This window comes from Schistocerca serialis, chromosome 12 (assembly GCF_023864345.2).
Source record: "Schistocerca serialis cubense isolate TAMUIC-IGC-003099 chromosome 12, iqSchSeri2.2, whole genome shotgun sequence".
Classification (NCBI taxonomy): domain Eukaryota; kingdom Metazoa; phylum Arthropoda; class Insecta; order Orthoptera; family Acrididae; genus Schistocerca; species Schistocerca serialis.
The window spans coordinates 120313982-120333696 of NC_064649.1; positions in this window are offsets into that span (position 1 = coordinate 120313982).

A 19715-nucleotide genomic window follows, 5' to 3' on the forward strand; every position below is an offset into this window, starting at 1 on the left:
GATGTCCAAGTAGGTGTTTTAGCTGCTCTCGCGGCTAATCCGCACATCAGTTGCAGACAAATTGCGCGAAAATGGGGAATCTCAAAAACGTCAGTGTCGAGAATGCTACATCAACATCGATTGCACCTGTATCATATTTTTAAGCACCAGGAATTGCGTGGCGACGACTTTGAATGTCGTGTATAGGTCTGCCACTGGGCACAAGAGAAATTACGGGACGATGACAGATATTTTGCACGCGTTCTATTTAGCGTTGAAGCGTCATTCACCAACGGTGGTAACGTAAATCGACATAATATGCACTGTTGGGCAACGGAAAATCCACGATGGCTGCGACAAGTGGAACATCAGCGACCTTGGTGGGTTAATGCATGGGGCGGCATTATGGGATGAAGGATAATTGGCCCCGATTTTATCGATGGCAATTTAAATGGTGCAATGTATGCTCATTTCCTACATAATGTTCTACCGATGTCACTACAAGATGTTTCACTGCATGACAGAATGGCGATGTACTTCCAACCTGATGGATGTCCTGCACATAGCTCGTGTTCGCTTGAAACGGTATGGAATAGCATATTTTATGACAGGTGGATTGGTCGTCAAAGCATTTGACGTGTCCGGATTTCTTTCTGTGGGGAAAGTTGAAGGATATTTACTGTCGTGATCCACCGACAGCGCCTGACAAAATGCGTCAGCGCATTGTCAGTGCATGTGCGAACATAACGCAAGGCGAACTACTCGCTGTTGAGAGGAATGTCGTTACACATATTGCCAAATGCATTGAGGTTGGCGGACATCATTTTGAACATTTATTGCATTAATGTGGTATTTAAAGGTAATCACGCTGTAACGGCATGCGTTCTCAGAAATGATAAGTTCACAAAGGTACATGTATCACATTGGAACAACCGAAATAAAAGTTCAAACGTCCCTAAGTTCTATATTTTAATTTAAAAAAACCTACCTGTTACCAACCGTTCGTCTAAAATTGTGAGCCATATGTTTGTGACTTTACAGTGGCATCTATCACAAAGCGAAAAAAGTGGTCCAACAAAAACATTCATATTTCTTTGCATACTACACGAATTAGTAATAAAAATGGGGGTTCCTATTTAAAAAAAACGCAGTTGATATCCGTTTGACCTATAGCAGTGCCGTCTAGCGGGCCAACCATAGCGCCATCTGGTTTCCCCCTTCAAGCTATACGAGTTTCGTTCTTGGTAGTTTTTCTTTTGACGCTTATTTCGTGAGATATTTGGCCCGGTCACGATCGGTGGACCACCCTGTATATCTACATTGTTGAAAGTTGTCTGTCATTTTCCGTGACATACGCCGGGTGCTCGGAACTACCATCGACAGACCGTCACTGCTGTAATACAAGTCAAACCTGCAACCAACAGCCATGAATTGGATTTTTACTTTGCCTATTTGGTGAATAGGTGCAAAATCACGCTGCTTTCTGAGAATAAAGTCGAAATTTGTCCACAAGTATGTGCACAGTGTGTCCGAATTGCAACTAATTACTTCCATCAATCTCGTTTGCATTTAATTACTTCCATTAGTCTGGTTTGCAATTAATTACTTCCTTCATTTAAAGCTGTAAGTGAATTTTTAAATAAACGGCAGTAAGCTGCAGTCTGAATAAAGGAAAAGATAGAAATCTTACTTACATTATATTTTAACATCCGCTTAATTATCGTTCATTCACTTTTTATTTACTATCTCTAGAAACATTTATCAAACTCAGTGCTACTTCCTCTTCAAAATTTCAACACAAAACCCTTTTTCATGACCATTAGCTCACAGACCGTTTTCCATTATTATTCCAGAACAAGACAGAACATTTCAATCTCATATTACGATAATTAATTATTAAAATAATTGTTACTTACTTGGGTAGTTCACATAACTAATGAGGAGGTATTGAATAGAACTGGGGAAAAGAGGAGTATTTGGCACAACTTGACAAGAAGAAGGGACCGGTTGGTAGGACATGTGCTGAGACATCGAGGGAATACCAATTTAGTATTGGAGGGCAGCGTGGAGGGTAAAAATCGTAGAGTGAGACCACGAGATGAATACACTAAGCAGAATCAGAAGGATGTAGGCTGCAGTAGGTACTGGGAGATGAAGAAGCTTGCACAGGATAGAGCAGCATGGAGAGCTGCATCAAACCAGTCTCAGGACTGAAGACCACAACAACAACAACTTGAAATCAAAGAATAATTACGATTCTTAATTTTTTTTTTTTTTACTTTATTGAGTTTTGATTCCCCCTGAAACGGGCGGGCTGGCAGCAGCTTAGTACGCCGCTCTTCAGCCTACAGACTTTGTTTCAAAAAGGTGAAGATGATAAATAATAAAAGCAGGAGATAAAATCGGTGAATTAAATGGTAAAACGGAGGAAAATTGTGGAACTTAAAACATAAAACAAAGGGTTGATGACGTTAATGAAATACACAGGAAGCAGACAGGTAAAATAATAGACAATTAAACAACACGGCGACAGTCTGGTTTCTGTTTGCAAGAGATATAAAATTCACACCTAGCGCAAGCACGATTTCTGTTTGCAACACTTTGGAGAGATGCACAACACTGAACACTCAGTGGAACACTGCACTAAAAAGTTGGCACAAATATGACATACCACAGCTGGGGTAGGGCAGACAGCGGAAACGGGGCAGATGATGGGAAGGAAAAGGGGGGAGGGCGGAGGGGGGAGGAGCCGATGGAGGACGAGGACCCATAAGAGGGAGGGAGGCTGGGCAGAAGCGACAGGGAGTGGAGAAAGGCAGAGGAGGGGAATGCAAAAGGACTTGGGGGGGGGGGGGGAGAGGGGAGACAGAGAGAGGTTAGGTGGGGAGAAAACAGGATGGAAGGGGGGAGAAGGGGCAGTGCAGGGAAAGGACAGAGGAAAGGAGGGGGAAGTGAGGATCAGATTTGATAGGAGGGATAAATGGAGGGTGAGAGGGCATCATCTGGGACGGGGAGTTGACGAAGCCACCTTGGGGAAAGAGATGAAGGGTGTAGAGATGGAGGGTAGGGGGGACACAGCAGTGAAGGTGCAGCAGGAGGTGGGGATGGGAGAGAAGCAACGAGGGGGTGAGGGGGATCAAGGCAGCGGGAGGTGTAGAGTATGTGGATATGTTCGAGCAATAGGAGCAGATGGGGGAAAGGAATGAGGTCATAGAGGATCCGCGTGGGGGACTGGAGGTGTATACGGAAGGCGATGAGGAGTGCATGATGCTCGAGGATCTGGAGGGACTTATAGAATTTGGGGGGGGGGGGGGATATCCAGGCGGGACTGGCATAACAGAGGATTAAAAATCTCAACACAAAACCCTTTTATGATACATGTCCATAACGTCACAGATCGTTTTTCATTATTATCCCAGAACAAGATAGAACATTTCAACCTTATATCATGACAGTAAATTATTAAAATAATCGTTAATTACTTAAAATCAAACAATAATTAGGCTTTTTTAAAAATCACAAGGTATTTTTTAAAACTGCAACATGCCACTTTACATTTAAAAATCTCTTGACTCGTTTCAACTTTTATGACACTCACTCATAGATGTCACTCTCGTCGGCAGTTCATGTTCTCTCTTTCTGGTAAGCCTTATCCCGAGACACATGGCAATACTCCTGTCCGATACAGATCGTCTTTCTCTGCCCACTGCATGTTGAAACATTGAGTGTCAGTTGGAAAATAATATCCCCCTCCCATCTTTTCCTACGTAGTTCTCTTGAAACATTTACTTGGATTACATTTCGTTTGAATGCTGTAAAGAAATTATCTGCACATTGAGCGGACTAAAACACGCAGCTTGTGACGGAAATTCGCCTGAAAAAATGTACACCAATGTGTTACCTTACAAGTGTTGTTCCAGTTCGCCAGTGTACTGATTTAGAAACAACTTCCGGTCCATCTGTTCTTTTGTTTTTTGCTAGTATTGTTATTTTTTTATGCAATTCTTTTGAGAATTTCCTTTTTGGCCACACCTAAATATTTAATCCTCTTTGTTGACAGTAATTTAAGACAGTAATTTTCGTCACATTCACCTGCCATTACAAGTAAGTATTTAACCTCCCCAGGAAAGCCGAACATCTTTAACGGCCAAACTTCTGGGTCAAGGAAAGGGGTGGGGTGGGGTGGGAGTGCGGGGGTTGGGGGTGGGAGGTGGGATGGTTGACATACGCCAGTCCCAGGTCGATGCCACCGCACATGGGGGAAGGATGGAAGGAAGAATAGGTTTAACGTCCCTTCAACTTCGAGGGACACGGGGCACAAGCTCAGATTGTCTTTCTCAAGTATGGGGAGGAAATTGGTCGTGCCCATGGCAAAACCTCTCGTTTAGACAACTGTAGCGTTATGTACCCGATCGCAGTGAAATAATATAAGGCGGCTCACGAAAAAACGGCCTCAAGTACAGACTGCTAGCTAATTACGCACGATTTGCTGACCACTACGAGCGGAATAGATAATTATGTACGTAGTTATTAGGCATTAAAGAAAAAACAAATAAGCTAATGCAAACAACAATTTCGAAACAACAGATGACGGTTGGTGGGCGACAATCAGCAGTTTAGTACTCGGGGCCGATTTTTCGTGCGCCACCCTGTACCACTGAAATAATATTTTAGGAGTTATCGTATTCTCTTCACAAAATGTGACACCAGATATTTGATTGTGTAGTGCGGGCTTCATTTGGTTGTAAGTCGGCCTGCCTTCCGTAACAATGAACATGCTGTTTTAACTTGGATAAAAAAAAAAAAGACGGAAAATGGCCACTCGTGTGTGCCGTGCCTACTTCCTTTGCATGTGCAATAACAAAAAAAAAAGCCTTTTTATGTCTCCTGCTACTTATCGAAATAGTGAAATAAGCAGATACGCTCTTTTGTTACCTGAAAACATATATGTATTACATACCACGTAATTCTTATGTAATTTGCGTTATTATAAAATACATTTTAATTACCGGTCGTGGGCGCTGAATAGAATACGAAAAGAACCAGAAGTCCAGAGTTCAAAAAATGTTTGAAACATATCTAGTATGGGTGTGCGCAGCGAACGAAACGAACAACTCGATACTGAACTAACTATGAGCAGTCGGCATTGGAACTTCGACGAGTGGCCACCCGAAGAAGGACGAGTCCGGCCGAAGGAGACCGAGACAGGCAGGAACGGGACCGAGGCTGGAACGGGACCGGCCGACGTGCCGTTGTGGGAACGAGACCGACCGCTTCCAGTTCTCGGGAACTGCAATTAGAAAGCCGCGACCGAAGTGAACTATGAAAGACCGTTCCTTAGGATTCTTTCCTCGCTCCTTCCATTCATCTTGGTGAACCGTTCCTTTGGGCATGTTAGTTCGCGAACGACCCATCTCTACTAATCTCCGTAATTTCATTTGGTAACTAGTTTAAACAAGTAACAAATTCCAGATAATTCATTAATTACTAGGATAAGACTGCTTATTAACTAAATTCATTAACATATTATCTATTTTAAGATGTATGAGACAGGTGAAATACCCTCAGATTTCAAGAAGAATATAATAATTCCAATCCCAAAGAAAGCAGGTGATGACAGATGTGGAAATTACCGAACTATCAGTTTAATAAACCACAGCTGCAAAATACTAACACGAATTCTTTACAGACGAATGGAAAAACTGGTAGAAGCCGACCTCGGGGAAGATCTGTTTGGATCCCGTAGAAATGTTGGAACACGTGAGGCAATACTGACCCTACGACTTATCTTACAAAATAGATGAAGGAAAGGCAAACCTACGTTTCTAGCATTTGTAGATTTAGAGAAAGCTTTTGACAGTGTTGACTAGAATACTCTCTTTCAAATTCTGAAGGTGGCAGGGGTAAAATACAGCGAGCGAAACGCTATTTACAATTTGTACAGAAACCACATGGCAGTTGTAAGAGTCGAGGGGTATGAAAGAGAAGCAATGGTTGGGAAGGGAGTGTGACAGGGCTGTAGCCTATCCCCAATGTTATTCAATCTGTTGTATATTGAGCAAGCAGTACCGGTAAAGGAAACAAGAGAAAAATTCAGAGTAGGAATTGAAATCCATGGAGAAGAAATATAAACTCTAACGTTCGCCGATGACATTGTAATTCTGTCAGAGACAGCAAAGGACCTGGAAGAGCAGCTGAACGGAATGTACAGTGTCTTGAAAGGAGGCTATAAGATGAACAACAACAGAAGCAAAACGAAGATAATGGAATATAGTCGAATTAAATCGAGTGATGCTGCGGGAATTAGTTTAGGAAATCAGACGCTTAAAGTAGTAAATGAGTTTCGCTATTTGGGGAGCAAAATAACTGATGATGGTTGAAGTGGAGAGTATATAAAATGTAGACTGGTACTGGCAAATTTCTCTTCTGAAGAAGAGAAATTTGCTAACATCGAGTGTAGATTTAAGTGTGAGGAAGTCTTTTCTGAAAGTATGTGTATGGAGTGTAGCCATGTATAGAAGTAAAACGTGGACGATAAATGGTTTAGATAAGAAGAGAAAAGAAGCTTTCGAAATGTGGTGCGACAGAAGAATGCTGAAGATTAGATGGGTAGATCACATAACTAATGAGGAGGTTTTGAATAGAACTGGAGAGACGAGAAATTTGTGGCCCAACTTGACTAGAAGAAGGGATCGGTTGCTAAGGCATATTCTGAGGCATCAAGCGATAACGAATTTAGTATTGGAGGGCAGCGTGGATGGTAAAAATTGTAGGGGGAGACCAAGAGATGAATACACTGAACAGATTCAGAAGGATATATGTTGCAGAGGTACTGGGTGATGAAGAAGCTTGCACAGGATACAGTAGCACAGAAAGCTGTATCAAACCAGTCTCTGGATTGAAGGCCACAACAACAAAATTATCTATTTATTTATTACTAATTAAAATCTTAGTAATTAAGATCTTGAAGTTTGTCAACTTGGCTCCATCTGTTGTGCATTTTAGTAGCAGTGTGTATATTGTACTTTCTGAGAGAGATTGGAGACCAGCCAAGCATTTGCCGGAATGAGCATGGAAAACCACATAAAAACATCACTCAGGTATGCCAGAGTAACGGTTGTTAACGCAATCCATGAATGTGATCCAGGTCTAACTCTCTTCCCTATGTTGCAAGCTAGCACACTGACAATTAAGCTAGACAAGCTATTCGATAGACTCATCACCTGTTGTCAAAATCATTAATGATAATCATCACTTGTAAGCTTCAGTCTCTGTCACATTTTAACTATATATAGGTCGGATTGATGGTGTTCACTAAGGACAATGTTTCTAGTAATTCTGATAACTTTTTCAGCGTTTTTATAATTCCACTAAGGGGAGTTCAGTAATTAACGCAACAAAATCTTTTGTTCGGCCAGTTTCGGTTGAAAAGCGCGGAATTTGTTGTGCGACATAGTGGAATTACAGAAGAATGCTGAAGATAAGGTGGGTAGATCACGTAACTAATGAGGAGGTGTTGAATAGGATTGGGGAGAAGAGAAGTTTGTGGCACAACTTGACTAGAAGAAGGGATCGGTTGGTAGACATGTTCTGAGGCATCACGGGATCACAAATTTAGCATTGGAGGGCAGTGTGGAGGGTAAAAATCGTTGAGGGAGACCAAGAGATGAATACACTAAGCAGATTCAGAAGGATGTAGGTTGCAGTAGGTACTGGGAGATGAAGAAACCTGCACAGGATAGGGTAGCATGGAGAGCTGCATCAAACCAGTCTCAGGACTGAAGACCACAACAACAACAACATCGTGGTATTATCCATACAGTTTCATGAAGTTCTGACATGTGGCTGTGCCATACGTAGAGCAACAAAGGGTCAGTAAAGGAGGTGTGTTCCAAGCAGACAGCTACCATGGAGTTTCATAGGCATTTGCAGAATGACCAGTTTCCTGCGTACCTGCTGGTTGCACACAGCTGAGAGTCCTGCAATGCTGGGATGTGCACACACTCATTTGAGGTGGTCAACGGATCACACTCACTTCACTGCTCAATTGGACATCTGTGTTGGTAGTGGAGAACATCTGTCCACCAGTTGGGGTACTAAAAGTTGTCTGCCTGCTGGGTTCCTTGCTACCTAACAGGAGACCATAAAGAGCAACAAAGGGCCAACTGTGAGGAATTGTTTGCGCATTTACAAGTCTGATGGCGACAGTTTTTTTTGGTCAAAAATCATCATAAAGCTTCATTGGACCGTCCTTTCCACGCTACAGTCCGGATCTCGCACCTTTCGACTTCCATCTGTTTAGCCCAATGAAGGATGCACTCCACAGGAATCAGTATGTGGATGATGTGGAGGTGATTGAGCAACAAGACATTGGCTCTGACCTCGACTGGTAGAGTGGTACCATGTGGGCATATAGGCAGTCCCTGTAAGGTGGCGTAAGACCATATGATGTTGAAAAATAGGGGTTTTAGCCTGAAGAGTGAGGAATAAAATGGTGTATTGGTGTCTCGAATATAACCAACCTCCTTTCAGAAAAGAAATGTGATGTGTTACTTATTGAAGGCCCATCATATGGTTCTGTATTCGTATGTCATAAGAAATACATAATGGGAAGAGGAAAAAGCATACTTTGATAGCAACTAATGATTGTATAAATCAGTTTTCACCTGTGCTGTTCTCTGGTAGATATGGCTGATGTTTCATTCTGTTTTGAGGAATTAATATTGACGTCTTGAGGCTTCGAATTTTTCGTTGGATATTAGCGTCTTTCATGCACGATATTTAGACAGCATTACTTGTTTTCTTCATCAGACTGCTCTTCGAGTCACTAGTCACCATAACTGTCGAGTATTCCTCGTTTGGCATGTGTCCAGGCTAACATTAAAATGTTATTCCTGCTGAACTTGGTACAACGCTAAGTATTACCTGACCTGTTGAATTGGTCTTAGCTAATGTGTAGGTCTTCATCATCATCATTCATTCCCATTACAGTCAGAGGAAGGTAATGGCAAACCACCTCAGCATGGACTTTGCCTAGTACGTTGGTGCGGCTCTCCCGCATCGTCCCCCTACGCTCCTCGGAGTATGGGATCTCATCATCATCATCAATGTGGAGGCGATTGTTCTCATGCTGTTGTAAAGAAAATTATTCTCACAGCAAGACTGGCCTCTGGTGACGGGGAGGTGAGTCTACCTCAGGCTGCTGTGGAGAAAATTATTCTCACAGCAGGTCAGCCCAACGTGTTGTCAGCCTGTGGTACAAGGTGCATTCAAGTTCTAAGGCCTCCGATTTTTTGCCTCCGGACTGGAAAGAGATAGAAACATGCGCATTGTTTTAAAATGAAGACGCGTTCATTGTCAATACGTCCCAGAGATGGCAGCACCGTATGGCAGATGGAATTTTATCGCCAGCGGCGAGAATGAGAACTGTTTTAAATACTTAAAATGGCGACGTTTTCCTTACTTAAACAGCGTGCAATCATTCGTTTTTTGAATTTGCGTGGTGTGAAACCAATTGAAATTCAGCGACAGTTGAAGGAGACATGTGTTGATGGAGTTATGGATGTGTCGAAAGTGCGTTCGTGGGTGCGACAGTTTAATGAAGGCAGAACATCATGTGACAACAAACCGAAACAACCTCGGGCTCGCACAAGCCGGTCTGACGACATGATAGAGAAAGTGGAGAGAATTGTTTTGGGGGATCGCCGAATGACTGTTGAACAGATCGACTCCAGAGTTGGCATTTCTGTGGGTTCTGTGCACACAATACTGCATGACGACCTGAAAATACGAAAAGTGTCATCCAGGTGGGCGCCACGAATGCTGACGGACGACCACATGGCTGCTCGTGTGGCATGTTGCCAAGCAACGTTGACGCGCAACGACAGCACGAATGGGACTTTCTTTTCGACGGTTGTGACAATGGATGAGGCGTGGATGCCATTTTTCAATCCAGAAACAATGCGCCAGTCAGCTCAATGGAAGCACACAGATTCACCGCCACCAAAAAAATTTCGGGTAACCGCCAGTGCTGAAAAAATGATGGTGTCCTTGTTCTGGGACAGCGAGGGCGTAATCTTTACCCATTGCGTTCCAAAGGGCACTACGGTAACAGGTGCATCCTACGAAAATGTTTTGAAGAACAAATTCCTTCCTGCACTGCAACAAAAACGTCCGGGAAGGGCTGTGCGTGTGCTGTTTCACCAAGACAACGCACCCACACATCGAGCTAACGTTACGCAACAGTTTCTTCGTGATAACAACTCTGAAGTGATTCCTCATGCTCCCTACTCACCTGACCTGGCTCCTAGTGACTTTTGGCTTTTTCCAACAATGAAAGACACTCTCCGTGGTCGCACATTCACCAGCCGTGCTGCTATTGCCTCAGCGATTTTCCAGTGGTCAAAACAGACTCCTAAAGAAGCCTTCGCCGCTGCCATGGAATCATGGCGTCAGCGTTGTGAAAAATGTGTACGTCTGCAGGACGATTAAGTCGAGAAGTAACGCCAGTTTCATCGATTTCGGGTGAGCAGTTAATCAGAAAAAAAATCGGAGGCCTTAGAACTTGAATGCACCTCGTATGGCTGGTGGCCCAGTTCCATGATAAGAAGATTGTGGGACTGACTCAACTTTTTGTAGGAGCCACGAGCAGTCTGCCAGATTCTGTCCTGCACTAGTGGATACAGCCCCAGGAGGTGCAAGACGAGTTTCAGAGCTCGAATCTGCACCCTGTGCGGTGCCATAATGTGCGGTTCGATGGCCTTCACCCACACCATGGTCGAATACTCCCAACACTTTTCCGACCAGTGTTAGAAAGAGCACAATGCCGTGATGTGGTGGGAGTGGTGACTGTGGATTAAACAGCAGATACTGTTGTTCCACAGTCACTGGTTTTAGTATTGTTCGAGTTGTTTGTGGAAGTGTTTCGTGGAACTGTGTGTAGCTTGTGTGGTTTGACTAAGCAGCTATTTTAATGCTGTCTGCAAGTGTGGTAGTTGGTCAGTTGAGACAGAGCAGCGAGCAACTCTCTGCGGCGCTAGGTCAGGCCGGGACCACAGGCAACGTGCACGCGCGGTCTGATTGTGAGGCGCTAGCTGCGAGAGCTACACACCGAACCTGGACGCTGAAGTTGAGTGATCGGCTAACCTGTTATGAAACCTCAACTGCTGTGACAGCTCTTCGTTCATTGCCGGTTGTTGTTTCCTGGGCCGTTCCCACTAGCAGCAATGTATGGTGTCTTGGAGTCGGCGAAATTTTTCAGCCGTCTTCCTGTATGGTGTTTAACTATTAGATTGGTTGTTACTTATCAGTGAAGTGCACCACCGGAATTTTCTGCCTTAACGCCCCAGTTACCTGCCCTGGTCGTTGGCACAGTTTTCCTCACTGTGTTGATGCTGTCCAGCACGGCGTGTAATTCGACAGTCTTTTTTGTTGTTCTTTCATATTTTTTTTTCTTACAGTGGTTATTGTGCCCTGGCTGTTTTTAGATGCCAATTTTGAAGACGTAGTGCTGCTGGTATCTTCGTCCTTGGCTGATAGTTTCTGTTGTCATGCCGTTGGTCGGGCAGAAGGGAATTGATTAGGTTGTCGGCCGGTCCTTCAGCCGTCCATGTGTCGGGTTGCCATCTGATTATTTAACGTTACTCTTGGTTGGCTGTCTCACCTAAACTGTGGTTAGAGTTTCCTCCTCAGGCCGACCCATGGAACACTTATGAGCACCACTGTTCTGTTGGTTCTAGATTGTGATTTTCATTTTAGTCTGAAGTACTGTCGGAGGCTTTCAGGCATCTATTAATTTACCTTGCTTTAATTTTTAAAAAAGGCCTTCAGCCGACTTAAATTGAAATTTAAGGATTGATTTGCTTAAAAACTAAATTTTGAATGTTTGTTGTATCTGAAATTGTTGTTATGCAGGCCGTAAGACCTGTGTTGTTCAACGTCCAGTGTGTGGCCTTCAGCCGAGCTTTTATATGAAATACTTTTGGATAAGGCCTTCAGTCACCTTAAATTAAAAATAGAAGATTCTTTTGTTTAAAACATACTTTTTTAAAATTTGCTCTATCTGAAATTCTTGTTATCCAGGCCCTAAGCCCTGAGTTGTTCAATGTCTTGTGTGTGGCCTTCAGCCAAGTATTTACGTGAAATATTTTTTTAAGTAAGGCCTTCAGCCGTGTGTATTCTTTAAAGCGATTTTTTTATAACTTGTGTTTATGCCTTCAGCCATTCTTGTTTTTCGTGTGGTTTGGGCCTTCAGCCCAGGAGGTATCTCAAGTTTCCTTAACTAGACCTTCAGCCATATTGTTTTATTTTGATCTCTTTAAGGCAATGTGTAATTAAATGGTTCTTAGAAAAATAAATGTTTGCGTGTGTTTTGTGCAACTAACAGTAACTAATTACGGCCCCCTCCACAACCATAACCTGATCTGCTTTATCCTGTGAAACCGGATTTCAGTATGAGATATTCAAGAGTGGAAAAAAGTTAATTTTTTCATAAAATCTATCGAAATCTAAGCTACAGGTATCATTACCATTCCCCCTGACTGCCAGGGTGTTTCTGTAAGAGTGTGCGAACATTAAACAGGACAGAGGACGTTCCACTGAACAATTTGAGGTAGCGAATCTGGGGTTGGAGAAGTCAGCTTAAGGAGATAATAGGAATAAAATCACATTACTGTGTACGTACCAATTGTACTGTATCTTACAAAATGTGCTGAAACTGACGCCCGTCAAGCTCAGTGCAAGCATGACATTGGTGAGCAAGATTCTGATGCACCCTGACAAATGCCCCTAGTGTGTTTCAAATCATATGATGGGTAGCTACAGTTCTAGCAACTAATTCCACCTCTGTATCCAGTGTGGTGTCATACACAAGTGACTTGAGATATCCGCATAGGAAATAAACAAGGGCATTCAAGTCAGGTGAACTTGCAGGCCATGGAACAGGACCTCCTCTCTAGTGACCAGGAGATACAGCTTGGAGATGGTTGGGGACATCCACACTGATGTGAGGCGATGCATCGTCATGTTGTATCCACATCCTCTCACCACCAGCCAACGGTTCCTTGTCCTACAACTCGGGTAGAACTCTTTGCAAGAACCTCTAGTACAGATGGACATTCAGATGGCCAGGTAGAAGACATGGCCCAGTGAGATTGTTGCCTATAGTGCCGGCCCAGACATTCACAGCAAAACTTACTTGGTTGTGTGACTCTACTAGAGTGTGAGGGTTTTCCTCATCCCACACACGGCTATTCCCGCGGTTCGAAATACCATCACGGTGGAGAGCCTGTGACCATCGTACATTGGCTGGGGCGGGGCAGCACACACAGGGTTGAGATAAGTAATACACTCCTGGAAATGGAAAAAAGAACACATTGACACCGGTGTGTCAGACCCACCATACTTGCTCCGGACACTGCGAGAGGGCTGTACAAGCAATGATCACACGCACGGCACAGCGGACACACCAGGAACCGCGGTGTTGGCCGTCGAATGGCGCTAGCTGCGCAGCATTTGTGCACCGCCGCCGTCAGTGTCAGCCAGTTTGCCGTGGCATACGGAGCTCCATCGCAGTCTTTAACACTGGTAGCATGCCGCGACAGCGTGGACGTGAACCGTATGTGCAGCTGACGGACTTTGAGCGAGGGCGTATAGTGGGCATGCGGGAGGCCGGGTGGACGTACCGCCGAATTGCTCAACACGTGGGGCGTGAGGTCTCCACAGTACATCGATGTTGTCGCCAGTGGTCGGCGGAAGGTGCACGTGCCCGTCGACCTGGGACCGGACCGCAGCGACGCACGGATGCACGCCAAGACTGTAGGATCCTACGCAGTGCCGTAGGGGACCGCACCGTCACTTCCCAGCAAATTAGGGACACTGTTGCTCCTGGGGTATCGGCGAGGACCATTCGCAACTGTCTGCATGAAGCTGGGCTACGGTCCCGCACACCGTTAGGCCGTCTTCCGCTCTCGCCCCAACATCGTGCAGCCCGCCTCCAGTGGTGTCGCGACAGGCGTGAATGGAGGGACGAATGGAGACGTGTCGTCTTCAGCGATGAGAGTCGCTTCTGCCTTGGTGCCAATGATGGTCGTATGCGTGTTTGGCGCCGTGCAGGTGAGCGCCACAATCAGGACTGCATACGACCGAGGCACACAGGGCCAACACCCGGCATCATGGTGTGGGGAGCGATCTCCTACACTGGCCGTACACCACTGGTGATCGTCGAGGGAACACTGAATAGTGCACGGTACATCCAAACCGTCATCGAACCCATCGTTCTACCATTCCTAGACCGGCAAGGGAACTTGCTGTTCCAACAGGACAATGCACGTCCGCATGTATCCCGTGCCACCCAACGTGCTCTAGAAGGTGTAAGTCAACTACCCTGGCCAGCAAGATCTCCGGATCTGTCCCCCATTGAGCATGTTTGTGACTGGATGAAGCGTCGTCTCACGCGGTCTGCACGTCCAGCACGAACGCTGGTCCAACTGAGGCGCCAGGTGGAAATGGCATGGCAAGCCGTTCCACAGGACTACATCCAGCATCTCTACGATCGTCTCCATGGGAGAATAGCAGCCTGCATTGCTGCGAAAGGTGGATATATACTGTACTAGTGCCGACATTGTGCATGCTCTGTTGCCTGTGTCTATGTGCCTGTGGTTCTGTCAGTGTGATCATGTGATGTATCTGACCCCAGGAATGTGTCAATAAAGTTTCCCCTTCCTGGGACAATGAATTCACGGTGTTCTTATTTCAATTTCCAGGAGTGTATTATTGGCTTGGTATGTATGTACCGTGTACTTGTAAAAAAATTTTATGGGGCCTTGCCGCTGTAGGTGTTGATTTTAGCCTTTGACTATGCCTATTTAGGCAAGCTGTTTTATATTTGTTCTGAAGAAGGAGTGGTTAGCCACGCTGAAACCCAAGTAAACACCAGGTAGTTTGTGCAGTCGAGGTGGATTTTTCATAATTATTTCCATCACTATGAAATGAGGTCTCGCACTAAACAGCACGACTTGGAGGAAATCTGGTCGATCAACCCATTGTTGGAGTACCACTGACACAATGCGGCCATTGGCGCAAAGTCGGTCACAAGAACTGGATGGACTCGTTGTGAGTGAAATGAGTGTAGTTGTTGTTAGTGGAGTACTCGCCACATACTACTATGTGCAGCTCCCATTTAACGTGCTATACGACGAGTACTTGCAGAGACGTCCGCTGCGACACTTTCCAGCACCTCCTCTTCAAAATCGGGTGTGCGAGTAGTCCTCATGCTGCCAGACCCCTCGTTTCTTCTTTCCAGTGAACCAGCCTCCCGCATTCGTCGATCGAGAGAAATAAACAGTCGTTACAGATGATGTCTGTTGCGAAATTGTTCCCTGGACAGCGTTTCAGCAGCGAGAGCATTGCAACGTACTTTGCCATACATGTGATGTGTGTCAGTGAGTTCTGCGACTCTGTACCAGTACTGCTCCATCATACGGTACTGTACGTCTCTTAATAACACTGAGTAATGAGTGGGTGTTTCATTGATTCATACCAGGTCCTGTCAACGTAAATAAAAACGTGTGAAATCTTATGGGACTTACCTGCTGAGGTCATCAGTCCCTAAGCTTACACTCTACTTAACCTAAATTATCCTAAGGACAAACACACACACCCATGCCCGAGGGAGGACTCGAACCTCCACCGAGACTGCAGCGCCTTAGACCGCACGGCTAATACCGCGCGGCTCAACGTAAATACGATACAAGAGAGGCACATTATGGACAAGTAAAATAAACAAAACCTGCATCATGACTTCCTAGTAATCAGGCTCATCCTCCTTGTTTCCTCTCAGAAAATAATGTACATGTAAATCAACAGCACAGTACGTGTAAACGTGTAAGTTGCAAAAAAAAAAAAAAGAAAAAAAAAATGGTTCAAATGGCTCTGGGCACTATGGTACTTAACATCTCAGGTCATCCGTCCCCTAGAACTTAGAACTACTTAAACCTAACTAACCTAAGGGCAGCACACACATCCATGCCCGAGGCAGGATTCTAACCTGCGACCGTAGCGGTCTCGCGGTTCCAGACTGAGGCGCCTAGAACCGCTCGGCCACCAGAGGCCGGCTGTGAGTTGCAAATAAGCTAGAAAACAGTAATGCTAGACAAAGTGGTAACAAGTTTACTTCTGGATCTCCTTCAGCTAGCTTCTCTCACCCCAGGTTCCCTATACCAAATTGTTCAGTGGAACATTCTCTGTGTCCTGTTAGACTTTTGCACGCTCTTACGGAAACACCCTGTTGTTACGCCGTTGCCAAAGTAGCCCCTGCGGGCCGGCAACACATCTAACATGACACAGGACCGAGGTTGCCTATACCCAAAGGCGTAAGCAATGGTAACATCGGCTGTTTTGGAAACAGACATTCCGCATACTACTTCCTGCAGAGGGAGTTCGAGATAGCCTGCAGGAAGTATTACTACACCAACATCTGATTGGCTGAGCAATACTATTTAAAGGCTAGAAACAGCACCAGACGTTAGTTCACGCCGAATACCGACCTCAAGGACGTCTCCACGGAAGACTACGTCTTTGCCATCGGAATAGGACTTGGAATTAAGTGTATGTGTGGTACAACGGACTCTTGTGGGAAACTTAGAAGTTTACTTTTGTTAATAAATGAAAAGCACCAGTTTGCTTTTGTTCTACAATATTACTTTTATTGTTAACCGGTTTTCGGCTTACTAGGCCATCTTCAGACATTTACTATTATCACCAAAGAAGTTAAATGTTAGCAAACAACATTGGAAGAGAAGTAACACATCTACACTGAAGTAGAAACATACAGTAAGTAACATCTTTGCAATGAAAAAGTAAAAACTGAACAGTACATAAATAACAATGGAGTCGACTGGAAAACCCTTAGCACAAAATTAAGCACTATCAATAAGATAAACAGAAATAAATAAATGCAGGAAAATGGAGGTGTTTGAGGAAACCTACAGTTTGAAAGTGTGGTGGTACTGCATTTTAACATTAACATTATAATCAAAGCAGTGGATGGGTAACAGTTTTAATTAAATTTAAATTTGTTTTCATTAAATAAATGAGCTAAGTAAAATATGAACAGTATTTGATGAGACAACTACAAGGGGTATTAAACATCGACAGTAATACAAGTACCAGTTAAAAGAAAGCCTTAACTATTGAAACTACAGTCTATGTGGAATACAAAGACAACTTCAACAAAACAAAACAACTTAATGAGTACAGGAAAATGGAAATATGTTGGAAGAGAGAATGTGGGAAGCAATGAACAACAAAGATAATTATATGAAGTATAGGAGAGGGGAAGTGGTGAGTTGTGTCTGGTCATTTAGGATGAGATCTGGACTGTGAGCAAGATGTTTGTTAATTTCCAGGGCTTCCAGCAGGTTGAGTTTATGGCTTTTGTTGCCTCTAGTAGGAAATTCTTACTGGCTTTGTGATTGTGACTTTTCGTTGTTGTTCAGTCATTTTCATGTAGACTCATGTAAATAAAAGTTGAGTTGTAAAAACGTTCGAATTGTCAGTTACAAGACCTGCATACCACTGAATGTACCTGCAAAATTATATCATTCTACGACACACACAGGGAGTAGGCTAAAACATGGAAATAACACAAACGCAACACATCACCAGGCCTAATACTGTGTAGGAAGCCCATTCGCATTAAAATAGCTTCCACTTGTCTCGAAATGATTAAATACAGGTCGCGTATGGTCTTCAAGGGAATATTGTATCATTCTTCCTGCAAAACAGTGGCGACTTCAGGTGACAGTGATGTAGGTGGTAGTGATTGTAGTGTCCTGCGGACGGCAGAAAGGAACTAACGAGCAAGTTTGAACACAATTTATTAAACTAAAACGCCTGCTTGGCGAGGACTAATTTCCAAAACTCAAGAACAGCAAGAAACAAAATAATTCTGGAGGTGTCAAATCCAGCTAAGAGTACAAGATAATGAAAATAAATAATAACCAAAATACGAGGGCTATCCACAAAGTACATTACGTTTTGGAATTAAAAATAAATAAAGTATTAGAACTTTTTTTTTATTATATACAGATGAAAGCCACACTTAAGTACTACTTTTCTACATAGTTGCCATTTAAATTAAGGCACTTATCGTAGGGATGGACGAGCTTGGAAATTCCTTCGTCGTAAAATTCGGCCGCCTGCCCCCTCAACCACGTAACGACTGTCTTTTGGGACAGAAAAGGTGTGATGTTTGTGGATTTCCTGGAAAGAGGCACTACAATAAGCTCTCAAAGGTATTGCCAAACTCTGCACAACCTCGGAAGAGCAATACAAAACAAGCGCAGGGGAAAGTTGGGCTCAAAGATCTTGCTGATTCACGACAACGCCCGGGCCCACACGGCAAATGCCACTCGTGAAGTTCTAGAATCTTTTAAGTGGGAGTTGTTTCCTCATCCGCCGTACAGTCCCGACCTGGCACCGAGCGACTTCCACTTATTCCTAGCAATGAAGAAGTGGTTGGCTATACAGCGTTTTGATGGCGAAGCACAGCTTCAAGAAGAGGTAACGACGTGGTTGAAGGCGCAGGCGGCCGAATTTTACGACGAAGGAATTTCCAAGCTCGTCCATCGCTACGATAAGTGCCTTAATTTAAATGGCAACTATGTAGAAAAGTAGTATTTAAGTGTGGCTTTCATCTGTATATAATAAAAAAAATTTCCAATACTTTATTTATTTTTAATTCCAAAACGTAATGTACTTTGTGGATAGCCCTCGTACTACGCTACACCAAGTGGCGTTGCGCCCAACAAGATAGAACTTTCTACGGAAGACTACGCGAGTGTCTACTGGGCTAGAGCCGGCGTAAGTATTGGCCAGAGCTGTCCTAGGTGTAGGTACACACTGCCGGTCTGACTCTGCTGGCGTGCTTATAACACCGATTCTGCGGAATGCTACACTTATTCACATTAGTACCAATTGGTGGATTTCTGTCTCACGGCTTCGTAAGAAGTAGTGCCATGTTTATGCAGAAAGGCTGTTGATGTTTACATCCACTGGCAATGTTTAGATCTGAGCTCGGAGGTCAGCAGCCCACCTTGCTTGTCTGTTGTGCGGGCCCTCTAACTGATAAGGGGCCGCTACGACAGTGATCACCACCCTCCTCTCCAAAGTTGACCACAAACGCTCAATGGTATTGAGATAAGGCGATTGTGGTTGCCAGATCAGGTGTGACAGTTCATCCTAGCGCTGTCTGAACAAGGGTCCTATCGTCTTGGAACACAGCATCACCACTGAAGAACAAACACTGTACAATGGGATAGACCTTATCAGTCAGAATGGCCACATAATGCTTGGCACTAGCGCAAGCTTGCAGGTTCATGGAATACCACGAAATAGCTGCCCAAATCAACACCGATCCCGCACCAAGTTTTTCTCTTCAGACGTAAATTGGACCAGAAGCTATAAACAGTGTGAAAGAAGACTCATCCGACCAAACGACATTCTTCCTTTGCTCTACATTCCAGTTTTTATGGCTTCAGCACCACGATTTCCTGTGAAGGGCATTTGGGTCACTCATGTACAGCTTTGAATTATAGTTCACCCCGCAGTTAGCTGCTTATGAAACTCCCTTCATGTTATTTTGGTACTGACAGGGTTCGCAGGTGCTACATTCAGTCCTCCAGTGTCTTTTGCGGCTATCATCCTCTTATTTTTGGACACAGTCCTCTTCAGTGACT